We start from the raw sequence: 20,341 nt of genomic DNA, 5'->3' as shown, positions 1-20,341 counted from the left end.
GGTTTACTGGTTCAATTCCTGCTATGGGAGTGACCCTCCTTTGGTACATGTACGCACATTCGAAAGCTGCCACGTACCTTGTAGATGGAATCAGTTTAGGTTTGAGCTGCTCTATGCAGCAAAAATGTCAACCACCAGAGTTTTTGGATATTTATTTGCACCACATACCATTGGAGGTCAAATCTCAAACCATTCTTATTTCTCTTATTTAACTCCTAGGTTTTAAGGGACTCAGCAACCCTTTTTTCCCTGTCTGTCATTAGAGCTCTCCTCCTTGCTGCAATCGGTTATGTTTTGGTACTGAATGGGAAAAATCGGTGGCTCTCTAGCCACGATGGAGACAGAATTGATTGAAAAAACAAGGGGCCAGTGCCTCTTCTGACCATCAAACGTTCAACCTTCAGCTTATGAGACTGATTTGCTTCCTACTGTGTTAACGAGGCAAGTTGCGAAAACTGAACTGCAGAAGTTTCTTGTGCCAAGTAGTAAACTTCTTTTTTTTAGATTGTCACTGATTCTGATATGCATCATTTCCCATATGGTCTAGCGGTTAGGATTCCTGGTTCTCACCCAGGCGGCCCGGGTTCGACTCCCGGTATGGGAAAGTACCCTTTTCTGTACTACCGCCAACTTTCAAAGACCGACACGTTGTTTTCGGACCAAAGTATTTCAGGTACAATTTGGATTTAAGCGTCAAAAATGCTGAACACCAGCTCCCTGTGACTTTTCATAGCTCAAACCATTCCCAACTACCTCTTTTTACACCAAAAGTGTTAAGAGACTCAACAACCCATGTGTACTATCTGTCATTTGGGTTCACAATTCCTTAACTATCAGAATTGTTTTAGAACTGAAAGGGAAAGTTCTAAGTTGGGGACAAGATCTCTTAAGAAAAGAGGAATATGCTGCCCCGTGGGAGGATCGAACTCACGACCTTCAGATTATGAGACTGACGCGCTACCTACTGCGCTAACGAGGCAAGACACACATGCTAATCTGCAGACATTTCTTCTGCAAGGCACGAAACTTATTTTTTTCATATTGTCAATGAGTTTGAAGGTATCTATTCCCATATGGTCTAGCGGTTAGGATTCTTGGTTTTCACCCAGGCAGCCCGGGTTCGACTGCCGGTATGGGAATGCACTTTTTTCTGTACTACTGCCAACATTCAAAGACCGAAATGTGTTTTGCAGATAAAAGTATTTCAGATAGAATTTGCACAATGCAGTCAAAAATGCTAAACACCAGGGTATTTGTCATTCATTCTGACCTTTTGCACAAGATTTAATTTTGTTTCATAGCTTAACTCATTCTCAACTACACCTTTTTACTCCAAAGTGTTAAGGGACTCAACAATCCATGTGTTCTGTCTGTCGTTAGGGCTCCTACTTCCTTTCCAATCGGAAACGTTTCAGAAATTAATGGGAAAGTTCTGAGTTGGTAACAAAATCTCTTGAGAAAAGGAGGGAGTATTACCACGTGTGAGGAATAAAATCATATTCTTCAGATTACCAACTGATATGCTAATTATGGTGTTCATGTGGCAAGTTTTAGCTTTAGTGATGTAAAAGTTATTCAATCAAAGCATAAAACTTCTTTTTTTTTTTAAACTGTTTTGTTGGATAGTGTAAAGCTTTACCCATGTGGAAAAGGACCTAGTATCCCTGGTTTACTGGTTCAATTCCTGCTATGGGAGTGACCCTCCTTTGGTACATGTACGCACATTCGAAAGCTGCCACGTACCTTGTAGATGGAATCAGTTTAGGTTTGAGCTGCTCTATGCAGCAAAAATGTCAACCACCAGAGTTTTTGGATATTTATTTGCACCACATACCATTGGAGGTCAAATCTCAAACCATTCTTATTTCTCTTATTTAACTCCTAGGTTTTAAGGGACTCAGCAACCCTTTTTTCCCTGTCTGTCATTAGAGCTCTCCTCCTTGCTGCAATCGGTTATGTTTTGGTACTGAATGGGAAAAATCGGTGGCTCTCTAGCCACGATGGAGACAGAATTGATTGAAAAAACAAGGGGCCAGTGCCTCTTCTGACCATCAAACGTTCAACCTTCAGCTTATGAGACTGATTTGCTTCCTACTGTGTTAACGAGGCAAGTTGCGAAAACTGAACTGCAGAAGTTTCTTGTGCCAAGTAGTAAACTTCTTTTTTTTAGATTGTCACTGATTCTGATATGCATCATTTCCCATATGGTCTAGCGGTTAGGATTCCTGGTTCTCACCCAGGCGGCCCGGGTTCGACTCCCGGTATGGGAAAGTACCCTTTTCTGTACTACCGCCAACTTTCGAAGACTGACACGTTGTTTTCGGACCAAAGTATTTCAGGTACAATTTGGATTTAAGCGTCAAAAATGCTGAACACCAGCTCCCTGTGACTTTTCATAGCTCAAACCATTCCCAACTACCTCTTTTTACACCAAAAGTGTTAAGAGACTCAACAACCCATGTGTACTATCTGTCATTTGGGTTCACAATTCCTTAACTATCAGAATTGTTTTAGAACTGAAAGGGAAAGTTCTAAGTTGGGGACAAGATCTCTTAAGAAAAGAGGAATATGCTGCCCCGTGTGAGGATCGAACTCACGACCTTCAGATTATGAGACTGACGCGCTACCTACTGCGCTAACGAGGCAAGACACACATGCTAATCTGCAGACATTTCTTCTGCAAGGCACGAAACTTATTTTTTTCATATTGTCAATGAGTTTAAAGGTATCTATTCCCATATGGTCTAGCGGTTAGGATTCCTGGTTTTCACCCAGGCAGCCCGGGTTCGACTCCCGGTATGGGAATGCACTTTTTTCTGTACTACTGCCAACATTCAAAGACCGAAATGTGTTTTGCAGATAAAAGTATTTCAGATAGAATTTGCACAATGCAGTCAAAAATGCTAAACACCAGGGTATTTGTCATTCATTCTGACCTTTTGCACAAGATTTAATTTTGTTTCATAGCTTAACTCATTCTCAACTACACCTTTTTACTCCAAAGTGTTAAGGGACTCAACAATCCATGTGTTCTGTCTGTCGTTAGGGCTCCTACTTCCTTTCCAATCGGAAACGTTTCAGAAATTAATGGGAAAGTTCTGAGTTGGTAACAAAATCTCTTGAGAAAAGGAGGGAGTATTACCACGTGTGAGGAATAAAATCATATTCTTCAGATTACCAACTGATATGCTAATTATGGTGTTCATGTGGCAAGTTTTAGCTTTAGTGATGTAAAAGTTATTCAATCAAAGCATAAAACTTTTTTTTTTTTTTTTTTTTTTAAACTGTTTTGTTGGATAGTGTAAAGCTTTACCCATGTGAAAAAGGACCTAGTATCCCTGGTTTACTGGTTCAATTCCTGCTATGGGAGTGACCCTCCTTTGGTACATGTACGCACATTCGAAAGCTGCCACGTACCTTGTAGATGGAATCAGTTTAGGTTTGAGCTGCTCTATGCAGCAAAAATGTCAACCACCAGAGTTTTTGGATATTTATTTGCACCACATACCATTGGAGGTCAAATCTCAACCATTCTTATTTCTCTTATTTAACTCCTAGGTTTTAAGGGACTCAGCAACCCTTTTTTCCCTGTCTGTCATTAGAGCTCTCCTCCTTGCTGCAATCGGTTATGTTTTGGTACTGAATGGGAAAAATCGGTGGCTCTCTAGCCACGATGGAGACAGAATTGATTGAAAAAACAAGGGGCCAGTGCCTCTTCTGACCATCAAACGTTCAACCTTCAGCTTATGAGACTGATTTGCTTCCTACTGTGTTAACGAGGCAAGTTGCGAAAACTGAACTGCAGAAGTTTCTTGTGCCAAGTAGTAAACTTCTTTTTTTTAGATTGTCACTGATTCTGATATGCATCATTTCCCATATGGTCTAGCGGTTAGGATTCCTGGTTCTCACCCAGGCGGCCCGGGTTCGACTCCCGGTATGGGAAAGTACCCTTTTCTGTACTACCGCCAACTTTCAAAGACCGACACGTTGTTTTCGGACCAAAGTATTTCAGGTACAATTTGGATTTAAGCGTCAAAAATGCTGAACACCAGCTCCCTGTGACTTTTCATAGCTCAAACCATTCCCAACTACCTCTTTTTACACCAAAAGTGTTAAGAGACTCAACAACCCATGTGTACTATCTGTCATTTGGGTTCACAATTCCTTAACTATCAGAATTGTTTTAGAACTGAAAGGGAAAGTTCTAAGTTGGGGACAAGATCTCTTAAGAAAAGAGGAGTATGCTGCCCCGTGTGAGGATCGAACTCACGACCTTCAGATTATGAGACTGACGCGCTACCTACTGCGCTAACGAGGCAAGACACACATGCTAATCTGCAGACATTTCTTCTGCAAGGCACGAAACTTATTTTTTTCATATTGTCAATGAGTTTAAAGGTATCTATTCCCATATGGTCTAGCGGTTAGGATTCCTGGTTTTCACCCAGGCAGCCCGGGTTCGACTCCCGGTATTGGAATGCACTTTTTTCTGTACTACTGCCAACATTCAAAGACCGAAATGTGTTTTGCAGATAAAAGTATTTCAGATAGAATTTGCACAATGCAGTCAAAAATGCTAAACACCAGGGTATTTGTCATTCATTCTGACCTTTTGCACAAGATTTAATTTTGTTTCATAGCTTAACTCATTCTCAACTACACCTTTTTACTCCAAAGTGTTAAGGGACTCAACAATCCATGTGTTCTGTCTGTCGTTAGGGCTCCTACTTCCTTTCCATTCGGAAACGTTTCAGAAATTAATGGGAAAGTTCTGAGTTGGTAACAAAATCTCTTGAGAAAAGGAGGGAGTATTACCACGTGTGAGGAATAAAATCATATTCTTCAGATTACCAACTGATATGCTAATTATGGTGTTCATGTGGCAAGTTTTAGCTTTAGTGATGTAAAAGTTATTCAATCAAAGCATAAAACTTTTTTTTTTTTTTTTTTTTTTTAAACTGTTTTGTTGGATAGTGTAAAGCTTTACCCATGTGGAAAAGGACCTAGTATCCCTGGTTTACTGGTTCAATTCCTGCTATGGGAGTGACCCTCCTTTGGTACATGTACGCACATTCGAAAGCTGCCACGTACCTTGTAGATGGAATCAGTTTAGGTTTGAGCTGCTCTATGCAGCAAAAATGTCAACCACCAGAGTTTTTGGATATTTATTTGCACCACATACCATTGGAGGTCAAATCTCAAACCATTCTTATTTCTCTTATTTAACTCCTAGGTTTTAAGGGACTCAGCAACCCTTTTTTCCCTGTCTGTCATTAGAGCTCTCCTCCTTGCTGCAATCGGTTATGTTTTGGTACTGAATGGGAAAAATCGGTGGCTCTCTAGCCACGATGGAGACAGAATTGATTGAAAAAACAAGGGGCCAGTGCCTCTTCTGACCATCAAACGTTCAACCTTCAGCTTATGAGACTGATTTGCTTCCTACTGTGTTAACGAGGCAAGTTGCGAAAACTGAACTGCAGAAGTTTCTTGTGCCAAGTAGTAAACTTCTTTTTTTTAGATTGTCACTGATTCTGATATGCATCATTTCCCATATGGTCTAGCGGTTAGGATTCCTGGCTCTCACCCAGGCGGCCCGGGTTCGACTCCCGGTATGGGAAAGTACCCTTTTCTGTACTACCGCCAACTTTCAAAGACCGACACGTTGTTTTCGGACCAAAGTATTTCAGGTACAATTTGGATTTAAGCGTCAACAATGCTGAACACCAGCTCCCTGTGACTTTTCATAGCTCAAACCATTCCCAACTACCTCTTTTTACACCAAAAGTGTTAAGAGACTCAACAACCCATGTGTACTATCTGTCATTTGGGTTCACAATTCCTTAACTATCAGAATTGTTTTAGAACTGAAAGGGAAAGTTCTAAGTTGGGGACAAGATCTCTTAAGAAAAGAGGAATATGCTGCCCCGTGTGAGGATCGAACTCACGACCTTCAGATTATGAGACTGACGCGCTACCTACTGCGCTAACGAGGCAAGATACACATGCTAATCTGCAGACATTTCTTGTGCAAGGCACGAAACTTATTTTTTTCATATTGTCAATGAGTTTGAAGGTATCTATTCCCATATGGTCTAGCGGTTAGGATTCCTGGTTTTCACCCAGGCAGCCCGGGTTCGACTCCCGGTATGGGAATGCACTTTTTTCTGTACTACTGCCAACATTCAAAGACCGAAATGTGTTTTGCAGATAAAAGTATTTCAGATAGAATTTGCACAATGCAGTCAAAAATGCTAAACACCAGGGTATTTGTCATTCATTCTGACCTTTTGCACAAGATTTAATTTTGTTTCATAGCTTAACTCATTCTCAACTACACCTTTTTACTCCAAAGTGTTAAGGGACTCAACAATCCATGTGTTCTGTCTGTCGTTAGGGCTCCTACTTCCTTTCCAATCGGAAACGTTTCAGAAATTAATGGGAAAGTTCTGAGTTGGTAACAAAATCTCTTGAGAAAAGGAGGGAGTATTACCACGTGTGAGGAATAAAATCATATTCTTCAGATTACCAACTGATATGCTAATTATGGTGTTCATGTGGCAAGTTTTAGCTTTAGTGATGTAAAAGTTATTCAATCAAAGCATAAAACTTCTTTTTTTTTTTTTTTTAAACTGTTTTGTTGGATAGTGTAAAGCTTTACCCATGTGGAAAAGGACCTAGTATCCCTGGTTTACTGGTTCAATTCCTGCTATGGGAGTGACCCTCCTTTGGTACATGTACGCACATTCGAAAGCTGCCACGTACCTTGTAGATGGAATCAGTTTAGGTTTGAGCTGCTCTATGCAGCAAAAATGTCAACCACCAGAGTTTTTGGATATTTATTTGCACCACATACCATTGGAGGTCAAATCTCAAACCATTCTTATTTCTCTTATTTAACTCCTAGGTTTTAAGGGACTCAGCAACCCTTTTTTCCCTGTCTGTCATTAGAGCTCTCCTCCTTGCTGCAATCGGTTATGTTTTGGTACTGAATGGGAAAAATCGGTGGCTCTCTAGCCACGATGGAGACAGAATTGATTGAAAAAACAAGGGGCCAGTGCCTCTTCTGACCATCAAACGTTCAACCTTCAGCTTATGAGACTGATTTGCTTCCTACTGTGTTAACGAGGCAAGTTGCGAAAACTGAACTGCAGAAGTTTCTTGTGCCAAGTAGTAAACTTCTTTTTTTTAGATTGTCACTGATTCTGATATGCATCATTTCCCATATGGTCTAGCGGTTAGGATTCCTGGCTCTCACCCGGGCCGCCTGGGTTCGACTCCCGGTATGGGAAAGTACCCTTTTCTGTACTACCGCCAACTTTCAAAGACCGACACGTTGTTTTCGGACCAAAGTATTTCAGGTACAATTTGGATTTAAGCGTCAACAATGCTGAACACCAGCTCCCTGTGACTTTTCATAGCTCAAACCATTCCCAACTACCTCTTTTTACACCAAAAGTGTTAAGAGACTCAACAACCCATGTGTACTATCTGTCATTTGGGTTCACAATTCCTTAACTATCAGAATTGTTTTAGAACTGAAAGGGAAAGTTCTAAGTTGGGGACAAGATCTCTTAAGAAAAGAGGAATATGCTGCCCCGTGTGAGGATCGAACTCACGACCTTCAGATTATGAGACTGACGCGCTACCTACTGCGCTAACGAGGCAAGACACACATGCTAATCTGCAGACATTTCTTGTGCAAGGCACGAAACTTATTTTTTTCATATTGTCAATGAGTTTGAAGTTATCTATTCCCATATGGTCTAGCGGTTAGGATTCCTGGTTTTCACCCAGGCAGCCCGGGTTCGACTCCCGGTATGGGAATGCACTTTTTTCTGTACTACTGCCAACATTCAAAGACCGAAATGTGTTTTGCAGATAAAAGTATTTCAGATAGAATTTGCACAATGCAGTCAAAAATGCTAAACACCAGGGTATTTGTCATTCATTCTGACCTTTTGCACAAGATTTAATTTTGTTTCATAGCTTAACTCATTCTCAACTACACCTTTTTACTCCAAAGTGTTAAGGGACTCAACAATCCATGTGTTCTGTCTGTCGTTAGGGCTCCTACTTCCTTTCCAATCGGAAACGTTTCAGAAATTAATGGGAAAGTTCTGAGTTGGTAACAAAATCTCTTGAGAAAAGGAGGGAGTATTACCACGTGTGAGGAATAAAATCATATTCTTCAGATTACCAACTGATATGCTAATTATGGTGTTCATGTGGCAAGTTTTAGCTTTAGTGATGTAAAAGTTATTCAATCAAAGCATAAAACTTTTTTTTTTTTTTTTTTTTTTAAACTGTTTTGTTGGATAGTGTAAAGCTTTACCCATGTGGAAAAGGACCTAGTATCCCTGGTTTACTGGTTCAATTCCTGCTATGGGAGTGACCCTCCTTTGGTACATGTACGCACATTCGAAAGCTGCCACGTACCTTGTAGATGGAATCAGTTTAGGTTTGAGCTGCTCTATGCAGCAAAAATGTCAACCACCAGAGTTTTTGGATATTTATTTGCACCACATACCATTGGAGGTCAAATCTCAAACCATTCTTATTTCTCTTATTTAACTCCTAGGTTTTAAGGGACTCAGCAACCCTTTTTTCCCTGTCTGTCATTAGAGCTCTCCTCCTTGCTGCAATCGGTTATGTTTTGGTACTGAATGGGAAAAATCGGTGGCTCTCTAGCCACGATGGAGACAGAATTGATTGAAAAAACAAGGGGCCAGTGCCTCTTCTGACCATCAAACGTTCAACCTTCAGCTTATGAGACTGATTTGCTTCCTACTGTGTTAACGAGGCAAGTTGCGAAAACTGAACTGCAGAAGTTTCTTGTGCCAAGTAGTAAACTTCTTTTTTTTAGATTGTCACTGATTCTGATATGCATCATTTCCCATATGGTCTAGCGGTTAGGATTCCTGGCTCTCACCCAGGCGGCCTGGGTTCGACTCCCGGTATGGGAAAGTACCCTTTTCTGTACTACCGCCAACTTTCAAAGACCGACATGTTGTTTTCGGACCAAAGTATTTCAGGTACAATTTGGATTTAAGCGTCAACAATGCTGAACACCAGCTCCCTGTGACTTTTCATAGCTCAAACCATTCCCAACTACCTCTTTTTACACCAAAAGTGTTAAGAGACTCAACAACCCATGTGTACTATCTGTCATTTGGGTTCACAATTCCTTAACTATCAGAATTGTTTTAGAACTGAAAGGGAAAGTTCTAAGTTGGGGACAAGATCTCTTAAGAAAAGAGGAATATGCTGCCCCGTGTGAGGATCGAACTCACGACCTTCAGATTATGAGACTGACGCGCTACCTACTGCGCTAACGAGGCAAGATACACATGCTAATCTGCAGACATTTCTTGTGCAAGGCACGAAACTTATTTTTTTCATATTGTCAATGAGTTTGAAGGTATCTATTCCCATATGGTCTAGCGGTTAGGATTCCTGGTTTTCACCCAGGCAGCCCGGGTTCGACTCCCGGTATGGGAATGCACTTTTTTCTGTACTACTGCCAACATTCAAAGACCGAAATGTGTTTTGCAGATAAAAGTATTTCAGATAGAATTTGCACAATGCAGTCAAAAATGCTAAACACCAGGGTATTTGTCATTCATTCTGACCTTTTGCACAAGATTTAATTTTGTTTCATAGCTTAACTCATTCTCAACTACACCTTTTTACTCCAAAGTGTTAAGGGACTCAACAATCCATGTGTTCTGTCTGTCGTTAGGGCTCCTACTTCCTTTCCAATCGGAAACGTTTCAGAAATTAATGGGAAAGTTCTGAGTTGGTAACAAAATCTCTTGAGAAAAGGAGGGAGTATTACCACGTGTGAGGAATAAAATCATATTCTTCAGATTACCAACTGATATGCTAATTATGGTGTTCATGTGGCAAGTTTTAGCTTTAGTGATGTAAAAGTTATTCAATCAAAGCATAAAACTTCTTTTTTTTTTTAAACTGTTTTGTTGGATAGTGTAAAGCTTTACCCATGTGGAAAAGGACCTAGTATCCCTGGTTTACTGGTTCAATTCCTGCTATGGGAGTGACCCTCCTTTGGTACATGTACGCACATTCGAAAGCTGCCACGTACCTTGTAGATGGAATCAGTTTAGGTTTGAGCTGCTCTATGCAGCAAAAATGTCAACCACCAGAGTTTTTGGATATTTATTTGCACCACATACCATTGGAGGTCAAATCTCAAACCATTCTTATTTCTCTTATTTAACTCCTAGGTTTTAAGGGACTCAGCAACCCTTTTCTCCCTGTCTGTCATTAGAGCTCTCCTCCTTGCTGCAATCGGTTATGTTTTGGTACTGAATGGGAAAAATCGGTGGCTCTCTAGCCACGATGGAGACAGAATTGATTGAAAAAACAAGGGGCCAGTGCCTCTTCTGACCATCAAACGTTCAACCTTCAGCTTATGAGACTGATTTGCTTCCTACTGTGTTAACGAGGCAAGTTGCGAAAACTGAACTGCAGAAGTTTCTTGTGCCAAGTAGTAAACTTCTTTTTTTTAGATTGTCACTGATTCTGATATGCATCATTTCCCATATGGTCTAGCGGTTAGGATTCCTGGTTCTCACCCAGGCGGCCTGGGTTTGACTCCCGGTATGGGAAAGTACCCTTTTCTGTACTACCGCCAACTTTCAAAGACCGACACGTTGTTTTCGGACCAAAGTATTTCAGGTACAATTTGGATTTAAGCGTCAAAAATGCTGAACACCAGCTCCCTGTGACTTTTCATAGCTCAAACCATTCCCAACTACCTCTTTTTACACCAAAAGTGTTAAGAGACTCAACAACCCATGTGTACTATCTGTCATTTGGGTTCACAATTCCTTAACTATCAGAATTGTTTTAGAACTGAAAGGGAAAGTTCTAAGTTGGGGACAAGATCTCTTAAGAAAAGAGGAATATGCTGCCCCGTGTGAGGATCGAACTCACGACCTTCAGATTATGAGACTGACGCGCTACCTACTGCGCTAACGAGGCAAGACACACATGCTAATCTGCAGACATTTCTTGTGCAAGGCACGAAACTTATTTTTTTCATATTGTCAATGAGTTTGAAGGTATCTATTCCCATATGGTCTAGCGGTTAGGATTCCTGGTTTTCACCCAGGCAGCCCGGGTTCGACTCCCGGTATGGGAATGCACTTTTTTCTGTACTACTGCCAACATTCAAAGACCGAAATGTGTTTTGCAGATAAAAGTATTTCAGATAGAATTTGCACAATGCAGTCAAAAATGCTAAACACCAGGGTATTTGTCATTCATTCTGACCTTTTGCACAAGATTTAATTTTGTTTCATAGCTTAACTCATTCTCAACTACACCTTTTTACTCCAAAGTGTTAAGGGACTCAACAATCCATGTGTTCTGTCTGTCGTTAGGGCTCCTACTTCCTTTCCAATCGGAAACGTTTCAGAAATTAATGGGAAAGTTCTGAGTTGGTAACAAAATCTCTTGAGAAAAGGAGGGAGTATTACCACGTGTGAGGAATAAAATCATATTCTTCAGATTACCAACTGATTTGCTAATTATGGTGTTCATGTGGCAAGTTTTAGCTTTAGTGATGTAAAAGTTATTCAATCAAAGCATAAAACTTCTTTTTTTTTTTTTTTTAAACTGTTTTGTTGGATAGTGTAAAGCTTTACCCATGTGGAAAAGGACCTAGTATCCCTGGTTTACTGGTTCAATTCCTGCTATGGGAGTGACCCTCCTTTGGTACATGTACGCACATTCGAAAGCTGCCACGTACCTTGTAGATGGAATCAGTTTAGGTTTGAGCTGCTCTATGCAGCAAAAATGTCAACCACCAGAGTTTTTGGATATTTATTTGCACCACATACCATTGGAGGTCAAATCTCAAACCATTCTTATTTCTCTTATTTAACTCCTAGGTTTTAAGGGACTCAGCAACCCTTTTTTCCCTGTCTGTCATTAGAGCTCTCCTCCTTGCTGCAATCGGTTATGTTTTGGTACTGAATGGGAAAAATCGGTGGCTCTCTAGCCACGATGGAGACAGAATTGATTGAAAAAACAAGGGGCCAGTGCCTCTTCTGACCATCAAACGTTCAACCTTCAGCTTATGAGACTGATTTGCTTCCTACTGTGTTAACGAGGCAAGTTGCGAAAACTGAACTGCAGAAGTTTCTTGTGCCAAGTAGTAAACTTCTTTTTTTTAGATTGTCACTGGTTCTGATATGCATCATTTCCCATATGGTCTAGCGGTTAGGATTCCTGGCTCTCACCCAGGCGGCCTGGGTTCGACTCCCGGTATGGGAAAGTACCCTTTTCTGTACTACCGCCAACTTTCAAAGACCGACATGTTGTTTTCGGACCAAAGTATTTCAGGTACAATTTGGATTTAAGCGTCAACAATGCTGAACACCAGCTCCCTGTGACTTTTCATAGCTCAAACCATTCCCAACTACCTCTTTTTACACCAAAAGTGTTAAGAGACTCAACAACCCATGTGTACTATCTGTCATTTGGGTTCACAATTCCTTAACTATCAGAATTGTTTTAGAACTGAAAGGGAAAGTTCTAAGTTGGGGACAAGATCTCTTAAGAAAAGAGGAATATGCTGCCCCGTGTGAGGATCGAACTCACGACCTTCAGATTATGAGACTGACGCGCTACCTACTGCGCTAACGAGGCAAGACACACATGCTAATCTGCAGACATTTCTTGTGCAAGGCACGAAACTTATTTTTTTCATATTGTCAATGAGTTTGAAGGTATCTATTCCCATATGGTCTAGCGGTTAGGATTCCTGGTTTTCACCCAGGCAGCCCGGGTTCGACTCCCGGTATGGGAATGCACTTTTTTCTGTACTACTGCCAACATTCAAAGACCGAAATGTGTTTTGCAGATAAAAGTATTTCAGATAGAATTTGCACAATGCAGTCAAAAATGCTAAACACCAGGGTATTTGTCATTCATTCTGACCTTTTGCACAAGATTTAATTTTGTTTCATAGCTTAACTCATTCTCAACTACACCTTTTTACTCCAAAGTGTTAAGGGACTCAACAATCCATGTGTTCTGTCTGTCGTTAGGGCTCCTACTTCCTTTCCAATCGGAAACGTTTCAGAAATTAATGGGAAAGTTCTGAGTTGGTAACAAAATCTCTTGAGAAAAGGAGGGAGTATTACCACGTGTGAGGAATAAAATCATATTCTTCAGATTACCAACTGATATGCTAATTATGGTGTTCATGTGGCAAGTTTTAGCTTTAGTGATGTAAAAGTTATTCAATCAAAGCATAAAACTTCTTTTTTTTTTAAACTGTTTTGTTGGATAGTGTAAAGCTTTACCCATGTGGAAAAGGACCTAGTATCCCTGGTTTACTGGTTCAATTCCTGCTATGGGAGTGACCCTCCTTTGGTACATGTACGCACATTCGAAAGCTGCCACGTACCTTGTAGATGGAATCAGTTTAGGTTTGAGCTGCTCTATGCAGCAAAAATGTCAACCACCAGAGTTTTTGGATATTTATTTGCACCACATACCATTGGAGGTCAAATCTCAAACCATTCTTATTTCTCTTATTTAACTCCTAGGTTTTAAGGGACTCAGCAACCCTTTTTTCCCTGTCTGTCATTAGAGCTCTCCTCCTTGCTGCAATCGGTTATGTTTTGGTACTGAATGGGAAAAATCGGTGGCTCTCTAGCCACGATGGAGACAGAATTGATTGAAAAAACAAGGGGCCAGTGCCTCTTCTGACCATCAAACATTCAACCTTCAGCTTATGAGACTGATTTGCTTCCTACTGTGTTAACGAGGCAAGTTGCGAAAACTGAACTGCAGAAGTTTCTTGTGCCAAGTAGTAAACTTCTTTTTTTTAGATTGTCACTGATTCTGATATGCATCATTTCCCATATGGTCTAGCGGTTAGGATTCCTGGCTCTCACCCAGGCGGCCTGGGTTCGACTCCCGGTATGGGAAAGTACCCTTTTCTGTACTACCGCCAACTTTCAAAGACCGACACGTTGTTTTCGGACCAAAGTATTTCAGGTACAATTTGGATTTAAGCGTCAAAAATGCTGAACACCAGCTCCCTGTGACTTTTCATAGCTCAAACCATTCCCAACTACCTCTTTTTACACCAAAAGTGTTAAGAGACTCAACAACCCATGTGTACTATCTGTCATTTGGGTTCACAATTCCTTAACTATCAGAATTGTTTTAGAACTGAAAGGGAAAGTTCTAAGTTGGGGACAAGATCTCTTAAGAAAAGAGGAATATGCTGCCCCGTGTGAGGATCGAACTCATGACCTTCAGATTATGAGACTGACGCGCTACCTACTGCGCTAACGAGGCAAGACACACATGCTAATCTGCAGACATTTCTTGTGCAAGGCACGAAACTTATTTTTTTCATATTGTCAATGAGTTTGAAGGTATCTATTCCCATATGGTCTAGCGGTTAGGATTCCTGGTTTTCACCCAGGCAGCCCGGGTTCGACTCCCGGTATGGGAATGCACTTTTTTCTGTACTACTGCCAACATTCAAAGACCGAAATGTGTTTTGCAGATAAAAGTATTTCAGATAGAATTTGCACAATGCAGTAAAAAATGCTAAACACCAGGGTATTTGTCATTCATTCTGACCTTTTGCACAAGATTTAATTTTGTTTCATAGCTTAACTCATTCTCAACTACACCTTTTTACTCCAAAGTGTTAAGGGACTCAACAATCCATGTGTTCTGTCTGTCGTTAGGGCTCCTACTTCCTTTCCAATCGGAAACGTTTCAGAAATTAATGGGAAAGTTCTGAGTTGGTAACAAAATCTCTTGAGAAAAGGAGGGAGTATTACCACGTGTGAGGAATAAAATCATATTCTTCAGATTACCAACTGATATGCTAATTATGGTGTTCATGTGGCAAGTTTTAGCTTTAGTGATGTAAAAGTTATTCAATCAAAGCATAAAACTTCTTTTTTTTTTTAAACTGTTTTGTTGGATAGTGTAAAGCTTTACCCATGTGGAAAAGGACCTAGTATCCCTGGTTTACTGGTTCAATTCCTGCTATGGGAGTGACCCTCTTTTGGTACATGTACGCACATTCGAAAGCTGCCACGTACCTTGTAGATGGAATCAGTTTAGGTTTGAGCTGCTCTATGCAGCAAAAATGTCAACCACCAGAGTTTTTGGATATTTATTTGCACTACATACCATTGGAGGTCAAATCTCAAACCATTCTTATTTCTCTTATTTAACTCCTAGGTTTTAAGGGACTCAGCAACCCTTTTTTTCCTGTCTGTCATTAGAGCTCTCCTCCTTGCTGCAATCGGTTATGTTTTGGTACTGAATGGGAAAAATCGGTGGCTCTCTAGCCACGATGGAGACAGAATTGATTGAAAAAACAAGGGGCCAGTGCCTCTTCTGACCATCAAACGTTCAACCTTCAGCTTATGAGACTGATTTGCTTCCTACTGTGTTAACGAGGCAAGTTGCGAAAACTGAACTGCAGAAGTTTCTTGTGCCAAGTAGTAAACTTCTTTTTTTTAGATTGTCACTGATTCTGATATGCATCATTTCCCATATGGTCTAGCGGTTAGGATTCCTGGTTCTCACCCAGGCGGCCCGGGTTCGACTCCCGGTATGGGAAAGTACCCTTTTCTGTACTACCGCCAACTTTCGAAGACTGACACGTTGTTTTCGGTCCAAAGTATTTCAGGTACAATTTGGATTTAAGCGTCAAAAATGCTGAACACCAGCTCCCTGTGACTTTTCATAGCTCAAACCATTCCCAACTACCTCTTTTTACACCAAAAGTGTTAAGAGACTCAACAACCCATGTGTACTATCTGTCATTTGGGTTCACAATTCCTTAACTATCAGAATTGTTTTAGAACTGAAAGGGAAAGTTCTAAGTTGGGGACAAGATCTCTTAAGAAAAGAGGAATATGCTGCCCCGTGTGAGGATCGAACTCACGACCTTCAGATTATGAGACTGACGCGCTACCTACTGCGCTAACGAGGCAAGACACACATGCTAATCTGCAGACATTTCTTGTGCAAGGCACGAAACTTATTTTTTTCATATTGTCAATGAGTTTGAAGGTATCTATTCCCATATGGTCTAGCGGTTAGGATTCCTGGTTTTCACCCAGGCAGCCCGGGTTCGACTCCCGGTATGGGAATGCACTTTTTTCTGTACTACTGCCAACATTCAAAGACCGAAATGTGTTTTGCAGATAAAAGTATTTCAGATAGAATTTGCACAATGCAGTCAAAAATGCTAAACACCAGGGTATTTGTCATTCATTCTGACCTTTTGCACAAGATTTAATTTTGTTTCATAGCTTAACTCATTCTCAACTACACCTTTTTACTCCAAAGTGTTAAGGGACTCAACAATCCATGTGTTCTGTCTGTCGTTAGGGCTCCTACTTCCTTTCCAATCGGAAACGTTTCAGAAATTAATGGGAAAGTTCTGAGTTGGTAACAAAATCTCTTGAGAAAAGGAGGGAGTATTACCACGTGTGAGGAATAAAATCATATTCTTCAGATTACCAACTGATATGCTAATTATGGTGTTCATGTGGCAAGTTTTAGCTTTAGTGATGTAAAAGTTATTCAATCAAAGCATAAAACTTCTTTTTTTTTTTTTTTTAAACTGTTTTGTTGGATAGTGTAAAGCTTTACCCATGTGGAAAAGGACCTAGTATCCCTGGTTTACTGGTTCAATTCCTGCTATGGGAGTGACCCTCCTTTGGTACATGTACGCACATTCGAAAGCTGCCACGTACCTTGTAGATGGAATCAGTTTAGGTTTGAGCTGCTCTATGCAGCAAAAATGTCAACCACCAGAGTTTTTGGATATTTATTTGCACCACATACCATTGGAGGTCAAATCTCAAACCATTCTTATTTCTCTTATTTAACTCCTAGGTTTTAAGGGACTCAGCAACCCTTTTTTCCCTGTCTGTCATTAGAGCTCTCCTCCTTGCTGCAATCGGTTATGTTTTGGTACTGAATGGGAAAAATCGGTGGCTCTCTAGCCACGATGGAGACAGAATTGATTGAAAAAACAAGGGGCCAGTGCCTCTTCTGACCATCAAACGTTCAACCTTCAGCTTATGAGACTGATTTGCTTCCTACTGTGTTAACGAGGCAAGTTGCGAAAACTGAACTGCAGAAGTTTCTTGTGCCAAGTAGTAAACTTCTTTTTTTTAGATTGTCACTGATTCTGATATGCATCATTTCCCATATGGTCTAGCGGTTAGGATTCCTGGCTCTCACCCAGGCGGCCTGGGTTCGACTCCCGGTATGGGAAAGTACCCTTTTCTGTACTACCGCCAACTTTCAAAGACCGACATGTTGTTTTCGGACCAAAGTATTTCAGGTACAATTTGGATTTAAGCGTCAACAATGCTGAACACCAGCTCCCTGTGACTTTTCATAGCTCAAACCATTCCCAACTACCTCTTTTTACACCAAAAGTGTTAAGAGACTCAACAACCCATGTGTACTATCTGTCATTTGGGTTCACAATTCCTTAACTATCAGAATTGTTTTAGAACTGAAAGGGAAAGTTCTAAGTTGGGGACAAGATCTCTTAAGAAAAGAGGAATATGCTGCCCCGTGTGAGGATCGAACTCACGACCTTCAGATTATGAGACTGACGCGCTACCTACTGCGCTAACGAGGCAAGACACACATGCTAATCTGCAGACATTTCTTGTGCAAGGCACGAAACTTATTTTTTTCATATTGTCAATGAGTTTGAAGGTATCTATTCCCATATGGTCTAGCGGTTAGGATTCCTGGTTTTCACCCAGGCAGCCCGGGTTCGACTCCCGGTATGGGAATGCACTTTTTTCTGTACTACTGCCAACATTCAAAGACCGAAATGTGTTTTGCAGATAAAAGTATTTCAGATAGAATTTGCACAATGCAGTCAAAAATGCTAAACACCAGGGTATTTGTCATTCATTCTGACCTTTTGCACAAGATTTAATTTTGTTTCATAGCTTAACTCATTCTCAACTACACCTTTTTACTCCAAAGTGTTAAGGGACTCAACAATCCATGTGTTCTGTCTGTCGTTAGGGCTCCTACTTCCTTTCCAATCGGAAACGTTTCAGAAATTAATGGGAAAGTTCTGAGTTGGTAACAAAATCTCTTGAGAAAAGGAGGGAGTATTACCACGTGTGAGGAATAAAATCATATTCTTCAGATTACCAACTGATATGCTAATTATGGTGTTCATGTGGCAAGTTTTAGCTTTAGTGATGTAAAAGTTATTCAATCAAAGCATAAAACTTCTTTTTTTTTTTTTTTTTTTAAACTGTTTTGTTGGATAGTGTAAAGCTTTACCCATGTGGAAAAGGACCTAGTATCCCTGGTTTACTGGTTCAATTCCTGCTATGGGAGTGACCCTCCTTTGGTACATGTACGCACATTCGAAAGCTGCCACGTACCTTGTAGATGGAATCAGTTTAGGTTTGAGCTGCTCTATGCAGCAAAAATGTCAACCACCAGAGTTTTTGGATATTTATTTGCACCACATACCATTGGAGGTCAAATCTCAAACCATTCTTATTTCTCTTATTTAACTCCTAGGTTTTAAGGGACTCAGCAACCCTTTTTTCCCTGTCTGTCATTAGAGCTCTCCTCCTTGCTGCAATCGGTTATGTTTTGGTACTGAATGGGAAAAATCGGTGGCTCTCTAGCCACGATGGAGACAGAATTGATTGAAAAAACAAGGGGCCAGTGCCTCTTCTGACCATCAAACGTTCAACCTTCAGCTTATGAGACTGATTTGCTTCCTACTGTGTTAACGAGGCAAGTTGCGAAAACTGAACTGCAGAAGTTTCTTGTGCCAAGTAGTAAACTTCTTTTTTTTAGATTGTCACTGATTCTGATATGCATCATTTCCCATATGGTCTAGCGGTTAGGATTCCTGGCTCTCACCCAGGCGGCCTGGGTTCGACTCCCGGTATGGGAAAGTACCCTTTTCTGTACTACCGCCAACTTTCAAAGACCGACACGTTGTTTTCGGACCAAAGTATTTCAGGTACAATTTGGATTTAAGCGTCAACAATGCTGAACACCAGCTCCCTGTGACTTTTCATAGCTCAAACCATTCCCAACTACCTCTTTTTACACCAAAAGTGTTAAGAGACTCAACAACCCATGTGTACTATCTGTCATTTGGGTTCACAATTCCTTAACTATCAGAATTGTTTTAGAACTGAAAGGGAAAGTTCTAAGTTGGGGACAAGATCTCTTAAGAAAAGAGGAATATGCTGCCCCGTGTGAGGATCGAACTCAAGACCTTCAGATTATGAGACTGACGCGCTACCTACTGCGCTAACGAGGCAAGACACACATGCTAATCTGCAGACATTTCTTGTGCAAGGCACGAAACTTATTTTTTTCATATTGTCAATGAGTTTGAAGGTATCTATTCCCATATGGTCTAGCGGTTAGGATTCCTGGTTTTCACCCAGGCAGCCCGGGTTCGACTCCCGGTATGGGAATGCACTTTTTTCTGTACTACTGCCAACATTCAAAGACCGAAATGTGTTTTGCAGATAAAAGTATTTCAGATAGAATTTGCACAATGCAGTCAAAAATGCTAAACACCAGGGTATTTGTCATTCATTCTGACCTTTTGCACAAGATTTAATTTTGTTTCATAGCTTAACTCATTCTCAACTACACCTTTTTACTCCAAAGTGTTAAGGGACTCAACAATCCATGTGTTCTGTCTGTCGTTAGGGCTCCTACTTCCTTTCCAATCGGAAACGTTTCAGAAATTAATGGGAAAGTTCTGAGTTGGTAACAAAATCTCTTGAGAAAAGGAGGGAGTATTACCACGTGTGAGGAATAAAATCATATTCTTCAGATTACCAACTGATATGCTAATTATGGTGTTCATGTGGCAAGTTTTAGCTTTAGTGATGTAAAAGTTATTCAATCAAAGCATAAAACTTCTTTTTTTTTTTTTTTTTAAACTGTTTTGTTGGATAGTGTAAAGCTTTACCCATGTGGAAAAGGACCTAGTATCCCTGGTTTACTGGTTCAATTCCTGCTATGGGAGTGACCCTCCTTTGGTACATGTACGCACATTCGAAAGCTGCCACGTACCTTGTAGATGGAATCAGTTTAGGTTTGAGCTGCTCTATGCAGCAAAAATGTCAACCACCAGAGTTTTTGGATATTTATTTGCACCACATACCATTGGAGGTCAAATCTCAAACCATTCTTATTTCTCTTATTTAACTCCTAGGTTTTAAGGGACTCAGCAACCCTTTTTTCCCTGTCTGTCATTAGAGCTCTCCTCCTTGCTGCAATCGGTTATGTTTTG

At 40.6% G+C, this 20,341-nt stretch overlaps 35 non-coding genes across 35 annotated transcripts; 23 read left to right on the top strand and 12 right to left on the bottom strand.

Annotated features, from left to right (window-relative positions):
- The first annotated feature begins 532 nt into the window (after positions 1-532).
- TRNAE-CUC (transfer RNA glutamic acid (anticodon CUC)) lies at positions 533-604 on the top strand. Its single transcript has one exon. It is a non-coding gene; the product is annotated as a tRNA-Glu (tRNA).
- A 302-nt stretch (positions 605-906) lies between these two features.
- On the bottom strand, positions 907-979 carry TRNAM-CAU (transfer RNA methionine (anticodon CAU)). The gene has a single exon. It is a non-coding gene; the product is annotated as a tRNA-Met (tRNA).
- A 1,219-nt stretch (positions 980-2,198) lies between these two features.
- On the top strand, positions 2,199-2,270 carry TRNAE-CUC (transfer RNA glutamic acid (anticodon CUC)). The gene has a single exon. It is a non-coding gene; the product is annotated as a tRNA-Glu (tRNA).
- Positions 2,271-2,572: 302 nt separating this feature from the next.
- On the bottom strand, positions 2,573-2,645 carry TRNAM-CAU (transfer RNA methionine (anticodon CAU)). The gene has a single exon. It is a non-coding gene; the product is annotated as a tRNA-Met (tRNA).
- Positions 2,646-2,733: 88 nt separating this feature from the next.
- TRNAE-UUC (transfer RNA glutamic acid (anticodon UUC)) lies at positions 2,734-2,805 on the top strand. The gene has a single exon. It is a non-coding gene; the product is annotated as a tRNA-Glu (tRNA).
- A 1,066-nt stretch (positions 2,806-3,871) lies between these two features.
- Positions 3,872-3,943, top strand: TRNAE-CUC (transfer RNA glutamic acid (anticodon CUC)). The gene has a single exon. It is a non-coding gene; the product is annotated as a tRNA-Glu (tRNA).
- Positions 3,944-4,245: 302 nt separating this feature from the next.
- TRNAM-CAU (transfer RNA methionine (anticodon CAU)) lies at positions 4,246-4,318 on the bottom strand. Its single transcript has one exon. It is a non-coding gene; the product is annotated as a tRNA-Met (tRNA).
- An 88-nt stretch (positions 4,319-4,406) lies between these two features.
- TRNAE-UUC (transfer RNA glutamic acid (anticodon UUC)) lies at positions 4,407-4,478 on the top strand. The gene has a single exon. It is a non-coding gene; the product is annotated as a tRNA-Glu (tRNA).
- Positions 4,479-5,546: 1,068 nt separating this feature from the next.
- Positions 5,547-5,618, top strand: TRNAE-CUC (transfer RNA glutamic acid (anticodon CUC)). Its single transcript has one exon. It is a non-coding gene; the product is annotated as a tRNA-Glu (tRNA).
- A 302-nt stretch (positions 5,619-5,920) lies between these two features.
- TRNAM-CAU (transfer RNA methionine (anticodon CAU)) lies at positions 5,921-5,993 on the bottom strand. Its single transcript has one exon. It is a non-coding gene; the product is annotated as a tRNA-Met (tRNA).
- Positions 5,994-6,081: 88 nt separating this feature from the next.
- On the top strand, positions 6,082-6,153 carry TRNAE-UUC (transfer RNA glutamic acid (anticodon UUC)). The gene has a single exon. It is a non-coding gene; the product is annotated as a tRNA-Glu (tRNA).
- A 1,064-nt stretch (positions 6,154-7,217) lies between these two features.
- On the top strand, positions 7,218-7,289 carry TRNAE-CUC (transfer RNA glutamic acid (anticodon CUC)). The gene has a single exon. It is a non-coding gene; the product is annotated as a tRNA-Glu (tRNA).
- A 302-nt stretch (positions 7,290-7,591) lies between these two features.
- Positions 7,592-7,664, bottom strand: TRNAM-CAU (transfer RNA methionine (anticodon CAU)). Its single transcript has one exon. It is a non-coding gene; the product is annotated as a tRNA-Met (tRNA).
- Positions 7,665-7,752: 88 nt separating this feature from the next.
- On the top strand, positions 7,753-7,824 carry TRNAE-UUC (transfer RNA glutamic acid (anticodon UUC)). The gene has a single exon. It is a non-coding gene; the product is annotated as a tRNA-Glu (tRNA).
- Positions 7,825-8,891: 1,067 nt separating this feature from the next.
- TRNAE-CUC (transfer RNA glutamic acid (anticodon CUC)) lies at positions 8,892-8,963 on the top strand. The gene has a single exon. It is a non-coding gene; the product is annotated as a tRNA-Glu (tRNA).
- Positions 8,964-9,265: 302 nt separating this feature from the next.
- Positions 9,266-9,338, bottom strand: TRNAM-CAU (transfer RNA methionine (anticodon CAU)). Its single transcript has one exon. It is a non-coding gene; the product is annotated as a tRNA-Met (tRNA).
- An 88-nt stretch (positions 9,339-9,426) lies between these two features.
- Positions 9,427-9,498, top strand: TRNAE-UUC (transfer RNA glutamic acid (anticodon UUC)). Its single transcript has one exon. It is a non-coding gene; the product is annotated as a tRNA-Glu (tRNA).
- A 1,059-nt stretch (positions 9,499-10,557) lies between these two features.
- Positions 10,558-10,629, top strand: TRNAE-CUC (transfer RNA glutamic acid (anticodon CUC)). The gene has a single exon. It is a non-coding gene; the product is annotated as a tRNA-Glu (tRNA).
- A 302-nt stretch (positions 10,630-10,931) lies between these two features.
- Positions 10,932-11,004, bottom strand: TRNAM-CAU (transfer RNA methionine (anticodon CAU)). Its single transcript has one exon. It is a non-coding gene; the product is annotated as a tRNA-Met (tRNA).
- Positions 11,005-11,092: 88 nt separating this feature from the next.
- TRNAE-UUC (transfer RNA glutamic acid (anticodon UUC)) lies at positions 11,093-11,164 on the top strand. The gene has a single exon. It is a non-coding gene; the product is annotated as a tRNA-Glu (tRNA).
- A 1,064-nt stretch (positions 11,165-12,228) lies between these two features.
- Positions 12,229-12,300, top strand: TRNAE-CUC (transfer RNA glutamic acid (anticodon CUC)). The gene has a single exon. It is a non-coding gene; the product is annotated as a tRNA-Glu (tRNA).
- A 302-nt stretch (positions 12,301-12,602) lies between these two features.
- TRNAM-CAU (transfer RNA methionine (anticodon CAU)) lies at positions 12,603-12,675 on the bottom strand. Its single transcript has one exon. It is a non-coding gene; the product is annotated as a tRNA-Met (tRNA).
- An 88-nt stretch (positions 12,676-12,763) lies between these two features.
- TRNAE-UUC (transfer RNA glutamic acid (anticodon UUC)) lies at positions 12,764-12,835 on the top strand. Its single transcript has one exon. It is a non-coding gene; the product is annotated as a tRNA-Glu (tRNA).
- Positions 12,836-13,893: 1,058 nt separating this feature from the next.
- On the top strand, positions 13,894-13,965 carry TRNAE-CUC (transfer RNA glutamic acid (anticodon CUC)). The gene has a single exon. It is a non-coding gene; the product is annotated as a tRNA-Glu (tRNA).
- A 302-nt stretch (positions 13,966-14,267) lies between these two features.
- Positions 14,268-14,340, bottom strand: TRNAM-CAU (transfer RNA methionine (anticodon CAU)). The gene has a single exon. It is a non-coding gene; the product is annotated as a tRNA-Met (tRNA).
- Positions 14,341-14,428: 88 nt separating this feature from the next.
- Positions 14,429-14,500, top strand: TRNAE-UUC (transfer RNA glutamic acid (anticodon UUC)). The gene has a single exon. It is a non-coding gene; the product is annotated as a tRNA-Glu (tRNA).
- Positions 14,501-15,559: 1,059 nt separating this feature from the next.
- Positions 15,560-15,631, top strand: TRNAE-CUC (transfer RNA glutamic acid (anticodon CUC)). Its single transcript has one exon. It is a non-coding gene; the product is annotated as a tRNA-Glu (tRNA).
- A 302-nt stretch (positions 15,632-15,933) lies between these two features.
- TRNAM-CAU (transfer RNA methionine (anticodon CAU)) lies at positions 15,934-16,006 on the bottom strand. The gene has a single exon. It is a non-coding gene; the product is annotated as a tRNA-Met (tRNA).
- Positions 16,007-16,094: 88 nt separating this feature from the next.
- Positions 16,095-16,166, top strand: TRNAE-UUC (transfer RNA glutamic acid (anticodon UUC)). The gene has a single exon. It is a non-coding gene; the product is annotated as a tRNA-Glu (tRNA).
- A 1,064-nt stretch (positions 16,167-17,230) lies between these two features.
- On the top strand, positions 17,231-17,302 carry TRNAE-CUC (transfer RNA glutamic acid (anticodon CUC)). Its single transcript has one exon. It is a non-coding gene; the product is annotated as a tRNA-Glu (tRNA).
- Positions 17,303-17,604: 302 nt separating this feature from the next.
- On the bottom strand, positions 17,605-17,677 carry TRNAM-CAU (transfer RNA methionine (anticodon CAU)). The gene has a single exon. It is a non-coding gene; the product is annotated as a tRNA-Met (tRNA).
- An 88-nt stretch (positions 17,678-17,765) lies between these two features.
- TRNAE-UUC (transfer RNA glutamic acid (anticodon UUC)) lies at positions 17,766-17,837 on the top strand. Its single transcript has one exon. It is a non-coding gene; the product is annotated as a tRNA-Glu (tRNA).
- A 1,067-nt stretch (positions 17,838-18,904) lies between these two features.
- On the top strand, positions 18,905-18,976 carry TRNAE-CUC (transfer RNA glutamic acid (anticodon CUC)). The gene has a single exon. It is a non-coding gene; the product is annotated as a tRNA-Glu (tRNA).
- A 302-nt stretch (positions 18,977-19,278) lies between these two features.
- TRNAM-CAU (transfer RNA methionine (anticodon CAU)) lies at positions 19,279-19,351 on the bottom strand. The gene has a single exon. It is a non-coding gene; the product is annotated as a tRNA-Met (tRNA).
- Positions 19,352-19,439: 88 nt separating this feature from the next.
- TRNAE-UUC (transfer RNA glutamic acid (anticodon UUC)) lies at positions 19,440-19,511 on the top strand. The gene has a single exon. It is a non-coding gene; the product is annotated as a tRNA-Glu (tRNA).
- The last annotated feature ends 830 nt before the right edge of the window (positions 19,512-20,341 follow it).

Source organism: Ranitomeya variabilis, chromosome 5 (genome assembly GCF_051348905.1).
Source record: "Ranitomeya variabilis isolate aRanVar5 chromosome 5, aRanVar5.hap1, whole genome shotgun sequence".
Taxonomy (NCBI): domain Eukaryota; kingdom Metazoa; phylum Chordata; class Amphibia; order Anura; family Dendrobatidae; genus Ranitomeya; species Ranitomeya variabilis.
Note: the sequence above shows the minus strand (reverse complement) of the source record. Positions and strands in the feature narration are given on the sequence as shown.